General features: G+C 45.1%; 1 protein-coding gene across 27 annotated transcripts in view; it reads right to left on the reverse strand.

The window, feature by feature from the left end:
- Positions 1 to 22,907, reverse strand: part of LOC129866832 (protein-methionine sulfoxide oxidase mical3a-like) — a 121,077-nt gene extending 98,170 nt beyond the window's left edge. For 22 of the 27 annotated variants that reach the window (XM_055939771.1, XM_055939792.1, XM_055939791.1 and 19 more), the window contains exon 1: positions 22,656 to 22,906. The gene's annotated coding sequence lies outside the window, so the exon portion shown is untranslated. Of the gene's footprint in view, positions 1 to 17,017; positions 17,082 to 22,655 lie in introns of all 27 variants that reach the window. The other 5 variants (XM_055939796.1, XM_055939794.1, XM_055939793.1 and 2 more) reach the window with 3 other exon arrangements.

Genomic DNA, 22,907 nt, shown 5'->3' on the forward strand with positions numbered 1-22,907 from the left:
TCAGCAAGGAAGAAGCCACTCCTCCAAAACCGCTATAAAAAAAGCCAGACTATGGTTTGCAACTGCACATGGGGACAAAGATCATACTTCTTGGAGAAATGTCCTCTAGTCTGATGAAACAAAAATATAACTGTTTGGCCATAATGACCATTGTTATGTTTGGAGGAAAAAGGGGGACGCTTGCAAGCTAAAGAACACCATCCCAACAGTGAAGCACGGAGGTGGCAGCATCATGTTGTGGTGGTGCTTTGCTGTAGGAGGAACTTGTGCACTTCACAAAATAGATGGCATCATGAGGCAGGTAAATTGTATGGATATAAATTTTGTTTAAATGTATTTGGCTAAGGTGTATGTAAACTTCCGACTTCAACTGTATTTACAGAGAGGCCTGGCTAATAGATGCTAAAGCCAGCTCTCTGACAGATCTGGAATGCTATGGTGTGACGATGTGCTGTGACACCCTGTGTTTCCCACAACAACGGGCCTACAGAGTGTTGTATGCTGCAGGAGATTTGCAGGCCACATAGGGACTATCGAGAGCCACACCCTGGATGTCTGAACCTCTTACTGGCTGCGCTCCCCACCTGTCATGGCTGATTTACACGGCAGGGCCCCTCCCATCTGGGTGACCAGACTGGAGGCTCATAAAGGGTGGGTGTGCTGATGAGAGCAGTGACACTAATGGGCATGCTCATCAATGGGCCAGTCATTAGGCGCTCTGACACGGGCCACTGAGCATGGAGAGCACACTGCACAGGGCTGCTGGGAACGCAGAGAGAGGGGAGAGCAAGAGCGCTGCTGCAGAGTCTCCATGTGTTACTTATTTGGGGACACACACAGTTTATTGTGAGCCCCGTTTTATCGGATATACAAGCCTTCCTTTACACACTGAAAAAACAATAAATAAAAGAGCAGAGTAAGATTAAATTGCCATTGCCTAACAGTCTGAATCAGAGACAAGGGTTTGGGGTCGTTCCGTCCGTGACCTCTTAATACTCAGTAGTCTAAGAGGGAGCCATAGAACGAGATAAAGGGATTAGTACATGATGCAAGCTGACCCTCCCCTCCTGCAACCTGCCATTTTTCCTCCGGTCTCCAATGTATTGTCGGCTGACCTGTTTGATGTGACTGTGTTGGTTCTTTGGTATGGCCCATAGACATATTATCACTACTGGGAGCATATGGGCGGGAAATGTCGTTAAAGCTTAACAAACACTCAAATGACACGAGGAGCTCTTCTTACAGACTTGTGTTTGAGTACTGCTGATAAGAATGATAGAATTCCTGGTAGACAACAATTACGCCTTAGCAGATCATCTATTCAAACTGAAACCAACTGCACCAGTTCTGATGTCATTTAAGTAATTCATCAGATGTATGTACACCAGGAGTTCAGAATTATGACATAATAAGTGCACTTTAGTTTTGTCTCAACATGAATCAATTTTTTTATTTAATTTTTATTTTACCGTTATTTTACCAGGTAAGTTGACTGAGAACACATTCTCATTTGCAGCAACGACCTGGGGAATAGTTACAGGGGAGAGGAGGGGGATGAATGCACCAATTGTAAACTGGGGATTATTAGGTGACCATGATGGTTTGAGGGCCAGATCAATATAACGTGAACATTTCATTTCATCCTTAATCATAGAGTTTTATCCTTAAACAACATAAACAGATAAACACACACAAAACATTCACACACCAATTGTACATTATGTACATACAGTATGTAGGATCTTAATTTGATCACTCTTGTGATGCTGCTATCTAGACTAATCCCGAGACAACACTCCATAGTCAACTCCAGTCTGTCTGCGGAGCCAAGACCCAGCAGGCTATCCTCCAGAGAGAGACAGATAGAGAGATAGAAAGAAAGAGAGATTCAGTCCAAGTCAGTGGCTTTCTGTGGTCAGTGTCAGAGCTATATTTATTTAAGTAGACCTCAGACAAGGGCTGTGACAGGGCAGGGCTGACACAGCAGTAGTGGTCTGGCAGCGGCCTCACTGACTGGACACAGTCCTCACACGGCCTGTTCTTTATTGGGTCTCTGGGTTCAGTATAGACAGGCCCTAGCCAAGACATAGAGAAGTCAGAGAGGTCAAAGGTCGTGGTCAGTGGTCCAGACGTGGGTGACCCAAAGAAACCTCTCCATTTTGGACTTACAGTACATAACTTAATATAGGTACTGTACAGAATAACAGAGGATGTCGAGGAGTTCATGGTAACTGATGCCTTCTACAGTTATACCTCCAGATACAGTAGACCTTATTCAACAGGTGGAGGGGGCAAAGCTTCATTAGGCACCAAACAAAAGGAAACAGACAGAGAGGGACTTTCTGAACCTGTCCAATAAGAAACAATTGTTTTCGCTTTCCATTACAAAATGTTGTGCTACGGTGTACCCTAATGAATACCACCCTCTTGTTCCCACCAGTCCTATGGTCAAGCACAGAGAGAGACTCAGAGCACATGCTGTTCCCAGCATACAGGACCCCTTACAGGGTATTGATCAAGATGCGCATTAGTCTTTAACTCAACCAGCAGCAGAAACAAAGACAGGCAGCGGGACACTAATTGAATTAGGAGCAGCTGTTCGGTTCCCATTGGTATTCCTCCTCCACTCATGCCATGTTGAGGACAGGGCAGTGGCAGAGCAAGGTTGGGACAGGAGAGTGGTCTTAGTAGGATTTACAGAGGCTCTCACCGTCTCGCTCTACAAACAAGCAGTAGATGGAATACTAATCACCATGGTTTGATCTGGAGTACAGGGGTCCATGTTATTATTATCCAATACAGCTACAGTTATACGGTGTAGTTAAGAGGACCTTACTCAATATTAAAAATGTTAAAGAAATCGCCGGATACAATTGAAGCAGGCATTTATTTTGAGAAACTGTATATTCTGTCCTGTGTGCGTTCTTGTGTGTAGAGGTGGTTTTGTGGGCATTTGTCTATGTGTGCAATGCACTGTTTGTATGTATACTGTATGTGTACTGTATGTACACTGTATGTATGTGTATACATGTGTATTTGTTTGTGTGTTCTAAGTGTATTACGCCAAAGCTTTGTCTTTGTGCCTCTCTCAGCCGGCCAATCACAGGGTGACCGTCTGCTGTGGCTCAAAGCTCTACCCTACGCCTGGCAAACACGGCTTTAACACAAGATCAGTCACCATGGCAACCAGATCTTCCCGCCGTGGCCTGCGTGAGGATTCAGAGCCCTGTTGGCTGAAACACTGTCGGTGACGTCACTCCACTGGGAACACAGTGAAACATGGCGGGAGACTGCACACACACACATAATGTACAGACACAGACAGACAGACAGACGCACGCACGCAAAAGCACACAAACACACAAACTGTGCCTGCCTCCTTCAACTGCTTTTCCTAGTATAGCTCACATTGTCCACAGACATCTATGTGTTAATTTGCAGATGGCGGGGGTACAGCGACAGAGACAGACAGGGGTAGGATAATAGGCTTATGTCCTGTCCAATCCAACCTAATGACTTTGAAGCTATGCTGAGTTACTGTCTCATACCATTCTTCTAAGAGATGCATGCATCTCTAAATGAATTAAAGATGAACCACATCAGGAAATACAGCATGTCGATGGTAATACCAACTCAAGACAATACTTTTATGAGGATGAAGGTTACTTGGAATTCCACACAGAGGCAAGCTGAGTCCATAATCATAAAGCATTTTGAGTAGGAGTGCTGGTCTGGGATCAGTTTAGCCATTTAGATAATAAAAATAAGAGTAGATGGAAAGAGGAGGACCTGATCCTAGATCAGCTCTCCTATTCTGAGACACTTGATCCATGATGTCATAGGTTACATGGTGTGGTGAGTTGATGGTTCACTTCACTTCCATATAGGCAATATAGGATACGCCTTCTGCAGCTAGAACCTTCACCACGCCTTAGTGAACATTGCTGTCTGATCTGCCAGAAGGAGAACGTGCCTACCGAATCATTCTAAGTGAATAGTGATCCACTTTACAAGTTCCTGAAATGATAATGGACTTAATCCTGCTGGATATGTCATGAGGTTGATGACATAACGGAAACACTTTGAACTTACACCTCATGCCATACAGATTTGAGCCTGTTGCTACAGCAGGAAATCCTGCAGTAACTGGAAATGTGAATTATTATGTGGATTATAATTAATGGACATTTGTGTTGGGGTTGATACATTGTTTGTTAGGGCAAATCATGTCTGAACTTTCAAAGTGGAAATTACAAACGTTAGAAGCCTCAAATACACTACAAGTTTGCATTTGCTGCTGTGCAGGAAAATTCTCAACAACAAAAGAGTAACCAAATTAAGATCCTACATCTGTAACTAATGTACAATCGGTGTGTGTATGTTGTGTGTGTGTGTGTTTATGTTTATGGATAAAACTCATTGATTCATCTGTGATGCATGTTTTAGTAGACTCTCAGGCGATATCAGTGATGCGGTGTAGCCTGCCAACCCAACCTTGCATGTGATGACGCAATGGAGAGTAGTCTGTTCTCACACAAACTACCCACCCTCCCCAGCGGGGCCTTTTCCTCTGCGTCCTTGACCAGAATATTAATTGCATTCTTGACCACTGCCAACTTGTCCCCTCTCTCCTCCATCTTCTATCTATCTCTTTCCCTTTTTCTCCACCACTCTCTCTCTCTCTCCCTATTCCTCTCTCACTCTCTCTATTGCCTGGAGAGTGACTGGAAGAGAGAGGGTGATGGTCTTATGTAAGCATCGTCAGCCATTCTCTGCCAGCCTGTGCTAACATAAGTAACAGGCAGCACTGAGGCAAAGCCCTGGACAGAACCTTTCACTAAAACTCTACAAAGACAATTCAGACCTCTGTGGTTACAGGTTACACAATGACTTTAATGCACATCACAGAAAATAGCCTGTGGACCAATTCCAAATCAAGACATTGGCCTGGAGGTCAGGGAGAGCCCTTTGATGTAGTGTCCTTTGTAATAAGACACATTAAAATAGGAATACCTTTCTTTGTATAATCAAAGTTGTATAATCAGTTGTTTAAATTTGACATTTGCTTGAACTTGGCTGTCATCTCAGCAGACATCTTTTATCATGGATATTCACACATGATATTTCATTTTATATTAGACTCAGACTAAACACAAGTCTGTTTACTTTGTCACTACGAAACAGACTGAGGTCATGGTTTCAGTGAGCAGTGTTTGAAACGGACCCATGGCAGCCATGACTCTCAAATTCAACAACCTGGATCCAAGTTCAGCCCAAGGACAGTAATCAAAGACCTCTCAAACACACCCACACACACACCACACACACCACTGCTGAAACCCAAGCTATGTCATAAAGGTTTCACCCTGTTTCTCACTAATAATCCAGTGAATCATAACCAATCATCTACAGAATAAAGTACAGCCTTCCTGTAACTGTACGTACTTCCACAAACAAGCAGTGTACCACATTAGAGACAGTCAGACAACCATGGGCTGGTATCTGCCCCTCGTTCCCAGGCCTTCTCTTGGGGCTTCTCTCACCACTCTACCTGGACTGACTGTCTACTGGAGCTCCCTGACCAGGCCTCTCTTTGATGGCTGAGCACCTGTCAATGTGTCTGGGATGCCACAAGACATGTCTGCCTGGAGTGTCACTGGGACTCTGGTCCAAAGTATATTCTAGGGAATAGGGTGCCATTTCAGACACACCCTGGGACAGTACTGTACATTCTGGGTTAGGGGAGAGTGGGGAATCTAGAGCCATTCTTTACGTTCAGCATCACTACGTCAAGGGAAATTTTTCTAACTAAGACATAGACATATATTTCAGGATGTTGTGTATCCCAGGAAATAATGTAAACATAGCTTTGTCGCCAAAAAAGTATCTCTTGGCACAACTTACCCCGGGTATGGTGTAAGTTGAGCATAGGGACAGGGTAAGTTGAGCCGCCTTGGGTTAAGTGGGTTATGGCTTCCTGTGACAGTGGGTGATGAAGCTGGTAGGTCAAAGTTTAATTCATGAAATGGGCGTGTGGTATATTGTATATCTTAAATTTATGCTTACATTCAGATACAGATCTCTCTGTTCAATATCACTTACCCTTCCATTTCTTGACCAGTTGTCTGGGAAAGCGATGTTTTTTTCCCCGATGTGCAAATTCGTAGTCAAGTTCTCTGCGTTGGAAGGCTACTGAGCACATGAACCTGGTCCGTGAGATTCTTGATATGTTTAGCAAGATCCGACTCCACGTCATCAGGTAAGACCTTGTTTGTCTGCAACTCTATCGTAGCCTCTCTTTCAAACAGGTACATGTTGGTTTTATTTTTGGTCAATGTACCTCCAGTGTCATTCAGTCCATTTGTTCGTCCCTTGCTGCTGCTCAACGGGCTTCTTTCATTTTCTCACTTCCTTGGCTGCTCTGTCAAGAACCACAAGGGGGGCTAGACCCCTGCTTGTTTTATGTTGCTATACATGGGGCATGAAGATGTCTGCTCTATAACAATAAAAAGGCACTATCTTGAGTTCATGTGCATGACACATTGCAAAATTACCAGGCATATTATGCATAAAACAGACTAAATGTAATTATAATTTGTATGGGGTATGGTGGCCATTGGCTCAACTTACCCCATGGCCATTGACTCAACTTAACCCAAGGCAAACTTTTTGACTATATTAGCCCACACAGCTACAAGGATGCACACTTTCATGCTAGGATTAGGACCTCAGATTGTAGCTTATAGAAAGTCTAACTGATGTATAAAACAATCTTAAAAACCAATCTACTAACTTGCTCACCATTTTTCCCACGTGGTTTCTTCTTTTTCAGACTCCATGACATGAGGACCTCTTCCTTAATAGTTGGTCACATGATTCATTGGTTTCCCTAGAAACACGGGGTGGCTCAACTAACCCCATTCTCCCCTACTGGAGGAGAGAGGTCTTTTACAGAGCAGTCTCAATGCTTAGAAAGTTTGCCTGTGTCCTATGACTTTGTGTGTAGAGTGGGAGGACAGCTGGGTAGGATGGTAAACAGACAGGGTAATGCTGAAGCCAATACAAATGTTGACAGGTTGACTTTAATGAGGTTAGAATAGACTGACTACTATAGAGCTGTCACTGTGTCTCATAAACAGGTTTTAAGACATGATATATGACTGCTGTTCTATACCCTAACAGATCAGTCTTTACTGGAACAGACTTACTCAATGATTGGTTGGTATGTGATAAAGAAATTGATGTGGCAGGAATCTCTATCATTTGACAGTTTAGCATGACTTAGCCTGGCTCCAGGTCTGTTTGTGCTGTCTTGCAAATTTGGTGTGACAATGACCATAGCAGTTCGTGCACAACAGGTCTGGGACCAGGCTAACCATGAATACCTATGCATTATGAACTGGAGTGAGGACAGTGTTGAGTAACATGTGCCCATGACTGAAGAAAACAGCTAGGATCAGGTATGAATTCCCACAGTCATCCCCTATCCATCCTCCACTACCACAATCCTGCTACTCACAATCTCTGCCCTCCCTCCAGTGCTGATGGAGTTCTGCAAACGCACACATCCAACAATCGGCTGCAGCTGTTCAAATATTGTGACGTGATCTCGGCACAAAGGGAGCTTTTCAATGGGACTAGGAGACAAAGGCTGAGAGGACAGGCTGCTCATCTGACATGCCTAGCTAGCTGTCCCCACCTCTGGACTACTGTTCACCAACGGACTACATTGTGTTGGAGAGGCACGCGGGCATGCACACATGTACACACACGTACACACACACGCACACACTTACGCGCACAAGCACACACACACACACTCCAACACACATGCCCCTGGGACTGAACCCCTCCCTCTGCAACTGGATCCTGGACTTCCTGACGGGCCTGCCCCAGATGGTGAGGGTAGGCAACAACACCTCCGCCACACTGTACCACAACACGGGGGCCCCTCAGGGGTGTATACTTAGTCCCCTACTGTACTCCCTGTCAATTAATGGTACCTGAACTATCTGCACGGACTTTATATTGCACTGACCCTACGTACACCCACTAGACTATACTGTATATACAAACCATATACACACTCAATCACACACACTGCATACGCACGCACACGCACACGCACACGCACACACACACAAACATATACTTCCCCTGCCACTCAGACTCCCCACGGGCCAGCAAAACAAACAGCCGTATCACAGAAATAGAGGAGAGGGATGATCACATAAACCGTGTTGAATAAGCATTGCCTTAAGAGGTGGTTTAGACCGAAAAATAAAACGGTATAAAGTAATTGGATTCCTTATTTACAATTACTTTCCGGACACCTCTTGTCCTTCAGCCCTCCACTGGATCATACAGCACAGGCATCAGGGCAGAGGGCCCAGCATTCTGCGATAATTAAGTTAAAGTGAGCAGCAAGTGTGAGAACTCTTGAGTTGTGAAGGACATCGAGAGGCGGTTAGTGCCGAATTGCCCCCTTGTCCTAATCACTGCATGGGTTTCTGACAGCTTTATGTAAGATCGTGATTTATGACGCGTTGGATCCACTACTCATAGAAATATAATTACTAGTACGGGCATCCCCATTAAAAACAATGTCCCATGATTGGTGGACTGGCGGACAGGAAGTAAAGCAGGAATTACTGTATATCTATAAACAAGTTCTGTATTGTGTTACGTTATTGCCCATTCTGACTCTATTTATACTGTATACCACTCCGTCTCTATTTAAAGAACTGAATAAATAATAGTATGTCTGTTTACAGTGGATGATGGATAATCAAAACATCTTACAAAAACAAGAAGAGTGTGGTCAATTAAATTAACGTTTGGCAGCACAACAGTGCAACTCATCAATGGCAGGAGTACTGTATCTTGTGCTGGAACGCACTAGTGCTGTGTAAATGAACTCCTTACGTGTCCCCACAGTTATGCAAGCCAAGAAGCTTCCCCGTGAACATCATGACAGCCAAATGGATCTAATTGTACAATGAAACATGGATTGGTACACACACACACACACACACACACACCATTACAGTAGAACATAAATGATGTCATTGTCCAAATATTCCGATAATCCCAAATTAGGGTATGACTGAACTCTGAAGAGGCCTTGGGTGTCATCTTCACTTTCTATCTCGGCTCGTTGACGTTCCAGAGATGCTACTTTGATGTGAGGGGCCTCTACCACTTGTAATTGTTCCAATGGACCAGGATAAACAAAAACACCCATGGCTTAGTGAAGTTCTCACTAACAAACCTGTTTCTAGTAAGGTCCTGGAGAAATGGTGTTACGCTGCAGAGGAAGAGGTGAGGAGTCTTCATGTTCGATGGATAATTAGATGTTATAGCAACTAGCTCCTCACTCTCCCTTGCCAACTATACTACAGACTAGCCATTGTCATAGCATACATGTAACATATAACATGTTAGGTTCATTTAAATCTCAGAAACCAGACCCAAATCTACCAAACAAAATATCCTGCTGCTCCATCCATGGAACAGTCTGTCACGAGAGACTAATGTTCACAGAGCTGAGCGCCCCTGTACATCTTTTCCATCACAATGATCTCTGTCCATACAGTGGAACCTAACTGGTTAATTGAAAAGATGATTGCCAACCAATCAGTAAACTGCTTCCCTAGAGGAGCTGCTCAGGATTGGCCACAATATTGTAAACGGACCAAAATCAAGCAGAAACTGACACAGGAAGCTGACACAAATGACAGTACTACTAGATGCCTGCTGATGGAAAGTCTCAACTAGTTACAGCCCAGAAAAAGACAAGTATGTTTAGCTTTATTTACAGATTTCTCTGGTATTACTTAGCCAATGCAGTGAGACATTCAAGACTACCAGCTATTTCCAATGAATGCTATTCATTTGGATCTTTGATTCAATTAATTTTTCCATATTGGGTCATGAGAGGCTGCATATTGAGTCTTTAAATGTGTGTGTGTGTATATATATATATATATGTAATCAGGACTTTGCTGACAAGATGCTGAAATACCATCCCCTCCTGTCACCCCTGAACAGCCTGGGTTATCAGTGCAAACTTGTAGTGCTGTTATTTGGTAGTCTCGGCCATGTACATACAGATGTAGGATCATAATTTGAGCCAGTTTTCTACAGCAGGAAAATAATCCTGCAGCAACTGGAAATGTGAATTATTATGTGGATTATAATTAATGGACATTTTTGTAGTGGATGATATGTTTTTCAAGTGGAAATGACAAACTTTAGAAGCCTTTTTAAAATCAAAATAAACTGTAAGTTTGCATTTCCTGCCGTGCAGGAAAATTCACAGCAACAAAAGAGTGATCAAATTAAGATCCTACATCTGTAGTACGTGGCCTTCAGACTGCAGGCCTGCATTGTAAAAAGACAAAGCAGCTAGCAAGGTCCTGCTCTGTGTCAGCTGTCATGGGCAACCTTGCTGAGTGGAGAAGAAGGTGCCTTCTGTATCCATAAGTGTCCAGATATTCATGACGAAATGTTTGAATCCTTCTCGACTGTAGTGAGATTTGTGGATTCAAATAAAATATTTAAAATGTGTGTGTGTGTGTGTGTGCACGCATGTGTGTGTGTGAGTATTGTGTGAAGCCTGCAGTGTTCTTCTTCAGGGTCTGACTTCAGAATTGAGGTTCATGAGCCCAGAAGATCTCTCTCTCACTCTGTGTGAATGAATCATGTTTGGCTCGTGCTCTGATCATGACATAACTCCTGAACTCTGACCTCATTGTTTTTTTTATCTCGCTCTTTTCCACCAGAGTCCTTATCATGTAGTGCAGATTCAGAGAGAGGGAAAAGGCTTTGTGTAAGCTCCTAGGAGAATTGTACTACTTCTGTCAACGTGGATCCATCAATCATAACAGTGCAGAGAATGTGACTGTCACCATGGGGCTACAAGAGACGAGACCATCTTTCACTTTCAACACAAACAAGCTTATTCTTGATAACCAGATGCTTCAAAGCAGTGTGTCTCTGACAAGGTGGACGGCACAGAGGAACACGCCTATCCTATCATTTCCTCATCCTCCAGGGAGGGAGTGGTCCAGGAATACATACAGCACTGGATTGGGCAAGGTCAAGGCTACAGCGGTGATGGAGTGTTACTATGACAACCCTGCAAGCACTGGATTTGGCAAGGTCAAGGCTACAGCGGTGACTGAGTGTTACTATGACAACCCTGCTCAGACACTGCAGTATATGGCTCTGAAGTGCTTCGGACTAGACAAGTACCGTACCTCTACCACATAATTTACACCTCGCTGCCCTCGTTTGACCCTCAGTCAGAGTCAGATGGACAGGGAGGGGTAGGGAGGAGGGAGGCCTGAGCTGATCCCAGGGTCTTCTGCTGAGGGAGGGAGCAGAGTCCTCTGACAAAGCCACTCCCAAACTCCACCCTAACAGGCTCCAAGGGGAGCACCACAAAGGACCTATGGACCAGGTCACCCTAGAAAAGTACTTACTTGATCATCTCAATGGGACTGCATGGGCAAATAAAGGCTAAATAAATGTATGGTAATCTTTGATGTATGCTAATATTTCCCACTCTGCCTAGTCCGAGTGACTTCACCTCTTTATCTCTGCTGTGCTTTACCTGCTTGAGTGCCCAGCTGGAATCCCCCGGTCCCAGTCTATCCTAATCCCCTAATAAAGCCACCGTTCTGGGAGTCCTTTCTATCTGGCAGCATCCCAAATGGCACCCCTTTCCCTTTATAGTGCCGGTCAAAAGTAGTACACTGCATAGGGAATAGGGTGCCATTTGGGACACAGCCTCTCTCCGCTGACTGGCTGGCCCTGCCATCATCCAGCTCAACAGAGTCCTCCCTGGGGTGGTTGTGTGATAGACATTAGCATGGGAAGACAAAGGCCTCCAGACCAGGACATGTTCAGAGCTCAGACATTGCTGTGTAAGTCAGTGCATTGAAAACAGTCACACAGGCCCTGTGTGGAACTGCCTTCACGAGTAACGCTGGAATACTCCTAGTTAGCCTGGTATCAGGTCTATTTGAGCCATCTTGCCAACTCCTACGGGTATTGTAAGAGTTGGCTGATGCAGAGCAGGGACTAGGTGCTAGTGTGTTTGTGAGGAACACTGAGCCTGGTGGGGGAACTCTCCTTCACCCCACTGGAGGAGGCTGTGTAACACCCCCTCTGTTAGACAGATGATCTTGGTGGGATTTTAACAGAGCGATGATGACAGCTGCACTGGTGATCAGGGATGCGTCAAGTCTGGACCAGCTACTGCTACACACCAGTCAGAGGGTGTGTGTTTGTGTTTGTGTGTGTGCGTTTGTGTGTATGTGTGTGTGTGTGATGGATCTAGAAATCAAGTCAAAGCACCAGCCCAGAAATGATGACACACAAGCACAAGGCTCACATAATTTATCCTTGAACTTCACTAAAGCAGTATTCCATGGTTCACCTTCCACATCTGCATGGTTTGCTGTTTGGGGTTTCAGGCTGGGTTTCTGTATAGCACTTTGTGACATCTGCTGATGTAAAAAGGGCTTTATGAATACATTTGATTGATTGATTACCTCCATAGAAAAAAAGTGTAGAACGATAAAACAGATAGATAGATAGACAACTCCACAAGTTTAAAATCGTAGGAATTTCTCCATGACGATTATGCTAAACGCCAAACTGGTCATTATCTTAACACTGAGTACCACACATGGGACTTTGTTCTCCAGAAACAACAAAAAGGTGCTGTTGAGTCATCATTTATATGTGTGTGTGTGTGTCTGTGTGCGCGTGTGTGTGCGTGCGTGTGTGCGTGTGCGTATGTGTGTGTGTGTGTGATGGATCTAGAAATCAAGTCAAAGCACCAGCATGAGTGATGACTGTATTGATCAGCAGAAAGCACAGAGGTCATATAACATAGAACAGTCAATACAGTAATCAGATAATTATATGGTCCCAGAACAACAAACCTATAGCTCATAAAAAAGGTCAGAGAATTTCACAAGAAAAGAAGGGCAACCACTCATGTCTTGACAGTTTCCTCAGCTTCTAATACGCTGGACAGAACAGCAAACACATTTTTCAACAACTCAACATGAAGTGTCAGAAGTACAATGTGTAATGAAAAATTCCCTCCTCCTGTCTCCTCATGACATTCACTCCTCCTGTCTCCCTCATGACATTCCCTCCTCCTGTCTCCTCATGACATTCCCTCCTCCTGTCTCCTCATCACATTCACTCTTCCTGTCTCCTCATGACATTCATCTCTCCTGTCTCCTCATGACATTCCCCCCTCCTGTCTCCTCATGACATTCCCTCCTCCTGTCTCCTCATGACATTCCCTCCTCCTGTCTCCTCATCACATTCACTCCTCCTGTCTCCTCATGACATTCCCTCCTCCTGTCTCCTCATCACATTCACTCCTCCTGTCTCCTCATGACATTCCCTCCTCCTGTCTCCTCATCACATTCACTCCTCCAGTCTCCTCATGACATTCCCTCCTCCTGTCTCCTCATCACATTCCCTCATCCTGTCTCCTCAGGACATTCACTCCTCCTGTCTCCTCATCACATTCACTCCTCCTGTCTCCTCAGGACATTCACTCCTCCTGTCTCCTCATCACATTCCCTCCTCCTGTCTCCTCATCACATTCACTCCTCCTGTCTCCTCATCACATTCACTCCTCCTGTCTCCTCAGGACATTCTCTCCTCCTGTCTCCTCATCACATTCCCTCCTCCTGTCTCCTCATCACATTCACTCCTCCTGTCTCCTCATCACATTCACTCCTCCTGTCTCCTCATGACATTCATCTCTCCTGTCTCCTCATGACATTCCCTCCTCCTGTCTCCTCATGACATTCCCTCCTCCTGTCTCCTCATGACATTCACTCCTCCTGTCTCCTCATCACATTCACTCCTCCTGTCTCCTCATGACATTCCCTCCTCCTGTCTCCTCATCACATTCACTCCTCCTGTCTCCTCATCACATTCACACCTCCTGTCTCCTCATGACATTCATCAACGTTCATGAGTGTTTTAATAACATCCTTCCAACTGCCTCTTACGCCCAAATAGACAAAGTCATATACCTCCTGAACCAATCAGACCTGAGCTGCACTTGCCTGGTTTCCCATCCAGCATAGTCTCTGTATCTGTGGTTGTTTAGAAAATACCTGAGCCAGCATAGTAAGATTTTGGTCGGTATGATAGTGTGAAATGGTTAATCAAGAACAGGAAGACCCTCCTACTGCGAAGATCTGTTTCGGATCAAAGCGTTGTCAGTAAAGCAGTGATTTTGGAGCATAAATAGTGTGAAGGCCTTCCTGTTATTTACAGGTATTCCTTATTAGCCCGGGCACCTACGTGTTTTAAGGATGTGTGTATGACCACAAACTTTTCAAAAGGGTAATCAAGACCACAATCGTGGTGGAGGGTAGAAATATCCATTAATGTGAATGGACATGACCAGTGGGCAAAATGTAGCATAGGATGTCACAATGATCATATTTTCTGTTTGAAATATGCTTTTTCCCTCTAAAGAAGGGTTCATGGCCACATTAAAGAGTCTGTAAGGTAAACACAATATTATACTAACCTAACCGCTAAGTTAACACCATCCTCCATGCCAATCTACACAGACTGAGCTAGTGCTGTGGTTCTTTGTCTGGTGCTGTGTGACTGGGGGAGATGCCAGCTTCCAGTGCTCTGCTGGTGCTGTGTGACTGGGGGAGATGCCAGCTTCCAGTGCTCTGCTGGTGCTGTGTGACTGAGAGAGATGCCAGCTTCCAGTGCTCTGCTGGTGCTGTGTGACTGGGAGAGATGCCAGCTTCCAGTGCTCTGCTGGTGCTGTGTGACTGAGAGAGATGCCAGCTTCCAGTGCTCTGCTGGTGCTGTGTGACTGGGGGAGATGCCAGCTTCCAGTGCTCTGCTGGTGCTGTGTGACTGGGGGAGATGCCAGCTTCCAGTGCTCTGCTGGTGCTGTGTGACTGGGAGAGATGCCAGCTTCCAGTGCTCTGCTGGTGCTGTGTGACTGGGGGAGATGCCAGCTTCCAGTGCTCTGCTGGTGCTGTGTGACTGGGGGAGATGCCAGCTTCCAGTGCTCTGCTGGTGCTGTGTGACTGAGAGAGATGCCAGCTTCCAGTGCTCTGCTGGTGCTGTGTGACTGGGAGAGATGCCAGCTTCCAGTGCTCTGCTGGTGCTGTGTGACTGGGAGAGATGCCAGCTTCCAGTGCTCTGCTGGTGCTGTGGTTGTTGTTGTTGGCAGAGAGAACTCACTTTGTGTTTGAGCAGTATTTCAATAAGACCGTGAGACACTGGCACCAACCTGCTTTGTGGTTATTGAAAATGGTCTCATGTCAGAACATCTCAAAGTAGAGCGGGGGAGAGGAGGGGAAGCCCCACGCTCAGGGAAAAGTGCTGCTTGTCTAACACCGGAGTCCAAGACAGCCACTTCCAGAGCAAAACAAGGCAGCAGTAAACATGTCGTCACCCACGAATGATGCCGATCTAAGACATTGAAGTCAATGAATCTGCAGGTCTTAATGACTCTTCTTGCTTGATGAGCTTGTTTTTAAAATATGAATTTCTCTCTCTGTCTCTCGCTCTCTCTGTGTGTAGAAGCTTTGCTCAACTCCACAGCTCTCGCTCTCTCTCAGCTAGTTCCACAGCTGGGAAAGTTCCCTGAAGAATATAGAGCTTGAGGCTAATCAAACCTGAGCTTGAGGCTAATCAAACCTGACTAAAGTTCCTCACACTTCTATTCCAACTGGCCGCTGTTCTTGTCAAGCTGTTTCTAATTGAGAATATCCATACTATTGTACAACGCTTGTCGGCTTTGCAGGGAACAAGTAGGGAACAAGAGATCCCTTCATTACACATTGTCATACGTTTGAGATTTTGAGATGAAGCACCAGAAACTCAGAGGGAAATGCTGTTGCAAAATAACAAGGGCAATATAACTGGATAAAACTCCATATTTCAGCGAGCACTCAGGGGACGAGAGAGAGAGAGACTGATAAATAGAGAGAGAGAGAGACTGATAAATAGAGAGAGAGAGAGAGACTGATAAATAGAGAGAGAGAGAGACTGATAAATAGAGAGAGAGAGAGACTGATACATAGAGAGAGAGAGAGAGACTGATAAATAGAGAGAGAGAGAGACTGATAAATAGAGAGAGAGAGAGACTGATACATAGAGAGAGAGAGACTGATAAATAGAGAGAGAAAGAGAGACGGATAAATAGAGAGAGAGAGAGAGAGACTGATAAATAGAGAGAGAGAGACTGATAAATAGAGAGAGACTGATAGAGAGAGAGAGAGAGAGATAGAGAGAGAGAGAGAGAGAGAGAGAGAGAGAGAGAGAGAGAGAGAGAGAGAGAGAGCGAAACTGATAAATAGAGAGAGAGAGAGAGACTGGTAAATAGAGAGAGAGAGATTGATAAATAGAGAGAGAGAGAAAAAGGGAAGAGAGAGAGAGTGAAAGAGCGAGAGAAGGGGAAGAGGGAGAGAGAATTTGAAAACAAACCCAATTTTGATAAACTCCTATCTATTGGATGAAATACTACAGCGTGCCATCACAGCAGCAAGATGTGTGACCTGTTGCCACAAGAAAAGGTCAACCAGTGAAGAACAAACACCATTGTAAATACAACCCATATTTATGTTATTTTGTTTTCGCTATTGTACTTTACTATTTGCACAAAATATGACATTTGAAATGTCTTTATTCTTTTGGAACTTTTGTGAGTGTAATGTTTACTGTTATTTTGTACTGTTTATTTCACTTTGGTTTATTATCTACTTCACTTGCTTTGGCAATGTTAACATCTGTTTCCCATGCCAATAAAGCCCTAAAATTGAATTGAAATTGAATTGAGAGAGAGCGAGAGAGACAGAGAGAGGGGGGGGTGAGAGAGGGGGGGGGGGCGAGAGAGAGTGAGAGAGGCGAGAGAGAGAGAGAAGGTGAGAGAGAGAGAGAAGGTGAGAGCGAGAGAGAAGGGGAAGAGGGAGACAGCAATAGACAGAAAACTTACCCAGGATAGTCTAGGCTCTCTGGATTTCAGTGTCTTCCTGTTCCTCACACAAAGGATGGTGGTTCTGAAATGGTGAATAGTCTCTGTTTGGAGCCTGTCCACACACAACCAGCACAGAGTAATCGTAGCTTACAGCTACGCATTGCCCTTGACTGACACACAGGGAATGAAAGACTATGCTCATAAAAATGAATGTAGGCTATAATTAAAGCATATTTCATACTGGCAACACTGTTCAAATCCTCAAAACGCCATGCCAGCAAACAAAGGCAGAGCACGACAGGTATTCATTATTATCATTATACGATTGAACCAATTCAGATACCATGTTTGTGCATTTCTAAAGCAAATGTTTCCCCAAACCTCCTCAAACTTGTCCTGTCTGCCTCTTGTGTACGGATTACTGGGCTAGAATCATGGCTCTGAAACACTACATCTGTAATTGCACCACAGTGGTAATAGTAATTTAGTCCGCAACCAGATGGACCCCTCCCTCCACCCCCAAAACACACACCCACACACCCTACACTACAAAGAGAGGGTACTGTGTACAGGACTCTAACCAACACACCCTTCCCTGCAGCTGTAAATACACCATCAGGCTGACAGCGCTGACATCCCAAACACACAGAACATCTCCCTGTCAGGACAGGACAGCAGAGAGAGGAGAGGCCTGCCAACGAGGATTAACCTTGTCAGTAGATCAGCTGATATAGCTGTAGCTTTATGTATTCCCTCCCTGGCTGTACCATCGATGCCGGCTCCACTCGAGTCCTTTACAGAACCACGTCATCATCTATCTGTGGAAGACCGTTTCCCATAAACTGCCTGCTCCCCGAATTCGATTTTGTTTGTCCTGATGTCCAGAATCAGTGTCTGAAGTAAGGGGCAGCTGCCTGCCTGACAAACGTCCTCACGGCTCTTATGAATGACAGCTATTTACTAAAGCTGTCCCCTTTCTCATCACATGAGCCTCCCACTGCCTCCCACTCAGCACGGCACAGCCACCGAGGTTCACAATATCCCACTGTGTCCCCCTGAAACAGTACTGGTCAGCAGAGAGGCGCGGGGGGGGGGGGGGGGGGGGGGGGGTAGAATTTGAATTGAGTTGAGAAAGGGGGGGGGTGGGTGAGAGAGAGAGGGAGAGCTAGATAGGCATGCCACAAGGTAGACCAGGAGGACTAATGACAACAAGCAACATCAAGTACAGATTTTACCCAGGGTTGCTTGAGAGAGATGACTCAGCATTCAGTAAATATACTATGACGCCGGTACATAAACATGGCATTGGGTTATGGATGAATGGATCTGGTACAGAACATTGTCCATAGGAATGTGATGTTCTCTCCTTTGTATGTACTATTCCTTTTTCCAACTTGACATCCACCACATGTACTGCAAACAGAGTAAGGGCTGAGAGTCCACGCTCTCCCTCCATCCCTTTCCTTTCTCTCGCTCTCTTTCACGCTCTGTCTCTGACTCTCTCTGGGGGTCAGATCTATTTTCCGCCCATCCCTGCAGTGTGTGTGTGTGGCTCTGTTCTGCAGTGTGTGTGTGTGTGGCTCTGTTCTGCAGTGTGTGTGTGGCTCTGTTCTGCAGTGTGTGTGTGGCTCTGTTCTGCAGTGTGTGTGGCTCTGTTCTGCAGTGTGTGTGGCTCTGTTCTGCAGTGTGTGTGGCTCTGTTCTGCAGTGTGTGTGGCTCTGTTCTGCAGTGTGTGTGGCTCTGTTCTGCAGTGTGTGTGGCTCTGTTCTGCAGTGTGTGTGGCTCTGTTCTGCAGTGTGTGTGTGGACTGTGGAGTCTCGTGCGGCTGTAGCATAACTCCTCCACCCACCACTCTGCTGCTCACGTCCAAACACAGCATTTCATAACTCCTCCACCCACCACTCAGCTCTGCTGCTCACGTCCAAACACAGCATTTCATAACTCCTCCACCCACCACTCTGCTGCTCACCTCCAAACACAGCATTTCATAACTCCTCCACCCACGGCATTCCCGAATGTTCCCAGAATGCACACCACGTCAGCCAGAAAAATGAGAAATATGACCCAATTACAGAGTAGAGATAACCTGCCTAGGGGCCGGGGGAGGAAGTAGGAGGCGGGAAAGTAGGGGGGGGGGGGGGTAGAGGAAGGGGGCATTATCATATGTAACTCATGTGCAGCTCTAACAACAGCACACTGTGATGATATCATGATATCACTGCAGGATCAAGGTCTGGTGGCAGAGGAGAAGAAGGGAGGAGGAGGAGAGAAAGAAGGGAGGCCTTGCTGGACTGGTATCCAAAGGCTCAATCTAGTGTTTGGGTAAACAGCAACTGCAGAGGTATTTGATGTGTGGAGCCCCCCGTCACAGTCTACCCAGTCAGTTCTAAATCGGTGGTATTTAGGAAACAGTGGTATTCCTATCATCAACAGTACTGGGGTTGTAAATGAAACTAAGTGGCTGAAGCAGAGTTATGCCAGTTAAATTAATGGATAAATACTGCATTGGGAGAATGCTTCTGCTACTGCAGTGTCTTTCACTAACTGCTTGCATTGATTTGATATAATCTGATGATGCTACAGTTGTCACGCCCTGGCCTTAGTATTCTTTGTTTTCTTTATTATTTTAGTTAGGTCAGGGTGTGACATGGGGAATGTTTGTGTTTTGTCGGTTTTGGGTGGTTATATGGTAAAGGGGGTGTTGGGTGTAGTGTATGGGTTTGTGTTGAGTGAATGTGTCTAGCTGTGTCTATGTCGAAGTGTTTTGTGTCAGCACTTATGTTTGATAGCTTCACGGTCGTCTGTTTTGTTTGTTGTTTTGTTTTTCCCTTCTTTAAATAAAAGGAAGATGTACTTTCCACGCGCTGCACCTTGGTCCTCTCTCAGTCCCTTTGACGATCGTGACAACAGTAGAATATAGAATATAGAATATGTCAAAATAGTGACATTTAAGCATTGAAATACAGTGCATTTGGAAAGTCGTCAGACCCCTTCCCTTTATCCACATTTTGTTACGTTACAGCCTTACTCTAAAATGGATTAAATAAAAATAAAAACTCATCAATCTACACACAATAACCCATAATGACAAAGGATAGACATTTTTGCAAATGTATTAAAAATATAAAACAGAAATAACTTATTTACATACATTAAGTATTCAGACTTTGCTTTAAACTCGAAATTGAGCTCAGGTGCATCCTGTTTCGATTGATCATCCTTGAGATGATTGGAGTTCACCTGTGGTAAATTCAATTGATTGGACATGATTTTGAAAGGCACACACCTGTCTATATCAGGTCCCACAGTTGACAGTGCATGTCAGAGCAAAAATCAAGCCATGACGTTGAAGGAATTGTCCATGGAGCTCCGAGACAGGATTGTGTCGAGGCACAGATCTGGGGAAGGGTACCAAAACATTTCTGCTGCATTAAAGGTCCCCAAGAACAAAGTGGCCTCAATCATTCTTAAATGGAAGAAGGTTGGAAACACCAAGGCTCTTTCTAGAGCTGGCCGCCCGTTCAAACTGAGCAGTCAGGGGAGAAGGGCCTTGGTCAGGGAGGTGACCAAGAACCTGATGGTCACTCTGACAGAGCTCCAGAGTTCCTTGTGGAAATGGTTGTCCTTCTGGAAGGTTCTCCCATCTCTGCAGCACTCCACCAATAAGGCCTGTATAGTCACGTCTGGAGGAAACCAGGCACTGCTCATCACCTGACCAATACCATCCCTATGGTGAAGCATGGTGGTGCAGCATCATGCTGTGGGACATTTTTTCTGCGGCAGGAACTGGGAGACTAGTCAGGATCGAGGGAAAGATGTACAGAGAGATCCTTGATGAAATCCTGCTCCAGAGCGCTCAGGGCCTTAGACTGAGATGAAGGTTCACCTTCCAACAGGACAATGACCTAAGCACACAGCCAAGACAACGCAGGAGTGGCTTTGTGACAAGTCTCTGAATGTCCTTGAGTGGCCCAGTCAGAGCCCGGACTTGAACCCGATCGAATATCTCTGGAGAGACCTGAAAATAGCTGTGCAGCGATGCTCCCCATCCAACCTGACAGAGCTTGAGAGGATCTGCAGGGAAGAATGGGAGAAACTCCTCAAATACAGGTGTCCCAAGCTTGTAGCGTCATACCCAAGAAGACTCGAAGCTGTAATCGCTGTCAAAGGTTCTGTAACTGCTGTCGTCTCCCTCCTCGTCTGAGGAGAAGAAGTTTGAAGGATCAGAGGACCAATGCGCAGCGTGGTAATTGTTAATCTTATTTAATGAAGTGAACAACTCAAAATACAAAAAAACAACTAAGTGAAAACCGAAACAGTTCTATCTGGTGCAGACACACAAAGACTAAAGACAACCACCCACAAAACCCAACAGAAAACAGGCTACCTAAATATGGTTCCCAATCAGGGACAACGATTGACAGCTGCCTCTGATTGAAAACCATATCAGGCCAAACACAGAAAACCAACACAGAAATAGAAAACATAGATTACCCACCCAACTCACACCCTGACCAACTAAAACAAAAAACAAAACAAAGGAACTAAGGTCAGAACGTGACAGGTGCTTCAACAAAGTACTGAGTAAAGGGTCTGAATAATTATATAAATGTGATATTTCCCTTTTTAATACATTTGCAAAGATTCCTAGAAACCTGTTTTTTCTTTGTCATTATGGGGTATTGTGTGTAGATTTCTGAGGGGAAAAAAATATTTAATACATTTTAGAATAAGGCTGTAAAGTAACAAAATGTGGAAAAAGTCAAGGGGTCTGAATACTTTCCAAAGGCACTGTATGTCACTCACTTGTGGTGACAGAGATAGGCCTGAGTATAGCAGTGCAGTGCTCTGACTGCTGCATAATACAACCGCATTCTGGGTGACAGAGAGGGTGAGGAGTACGTCCTACAGAACACTACACTCTTAGGAAAAAAGGTGCTATCTAGAGCCTAAACGGTTCTTCGGCTGTGGGGATAAGAGAACTCTTTCAGGAACCCTTTTTGGTTCCATGTAGAACCCTCTACCGAAGAACCCAAAAGAGTTCTACCAGGAACCAAAAAGGTTCTTCTAAGAGTGTACACGCACAACAACAACAAGGGTGGTCCTATGCTGCAGTCACTGCGTAAACAATATACCAGCGACTGTCAGCATTACACAATTATTTATTACTGTTATTCCACAACAATGATTCTGTTTCACAAGTGTTTGCCACATAGTCAACACACTTGCCACAATCACACAGTCATAACCATGTATAAACAATCGTACACACAGAGGCAGACACACACACAACCTCCAACACACACCCTCCAACACACACACGTACACACCTTCCCACCCACACACACACACACACGCACGAACTCACGCATGCACACACACGCACACACATGCACATACACAAAACACATCCCATGGTTACAAAAGCATGGCTCATCAAGACACCCATCCAGTCTCTGTTAAGCAACTGTTGTCTCTGTCGCGTCCATAAATACTTGTGCCATTGCTCTCCTTCAGAGCATAACAACATACAGCAGCATAAAACGGATAATAACAATAATGCTAATGTAATGAACATACAGCAGCACACACAACATGCAAACAGCTACACAACACATCACTATGGCAATCACAGAGGAATGACACACAGACTTACAGTGCTGGATTCTGTGCTGAGGCTCAGTGAAAAGACTGCTATCTCCCCCTTTACTCTGCATTACTGTTGGACTGGGATGGCTGCCAGACGCTTCTCTCACTCACTCCCACTCCTCCTCCTGTCTTTCACCCTCATAGGAAGAATAGCAGCACACAGAGAGATCTGCAGTGCTGCTGGATCTGTGGCAGTATGCTGACGTCTCTGCTCTCTCTCTCTGTGTCTCTCTCTCTCCTTTCTCCTTTCTCCAAGGTC

This window comes from Salvelinus fontinalis, chromosome 12, assembly GCF_029448725.1.
Source record: "Salvelinus fontinalis isolate EN_2023a chromosome 12, ASM2944872v1, whole genome shotgun sequence".
Taxonomy (NCBI): domain Eukaryota; kingdom Metazoa; phylum Chordata; class Actinopteri; order Salmoniformes; family Salmonidae; genus Salvelinus; species Salvelinus fontinalis.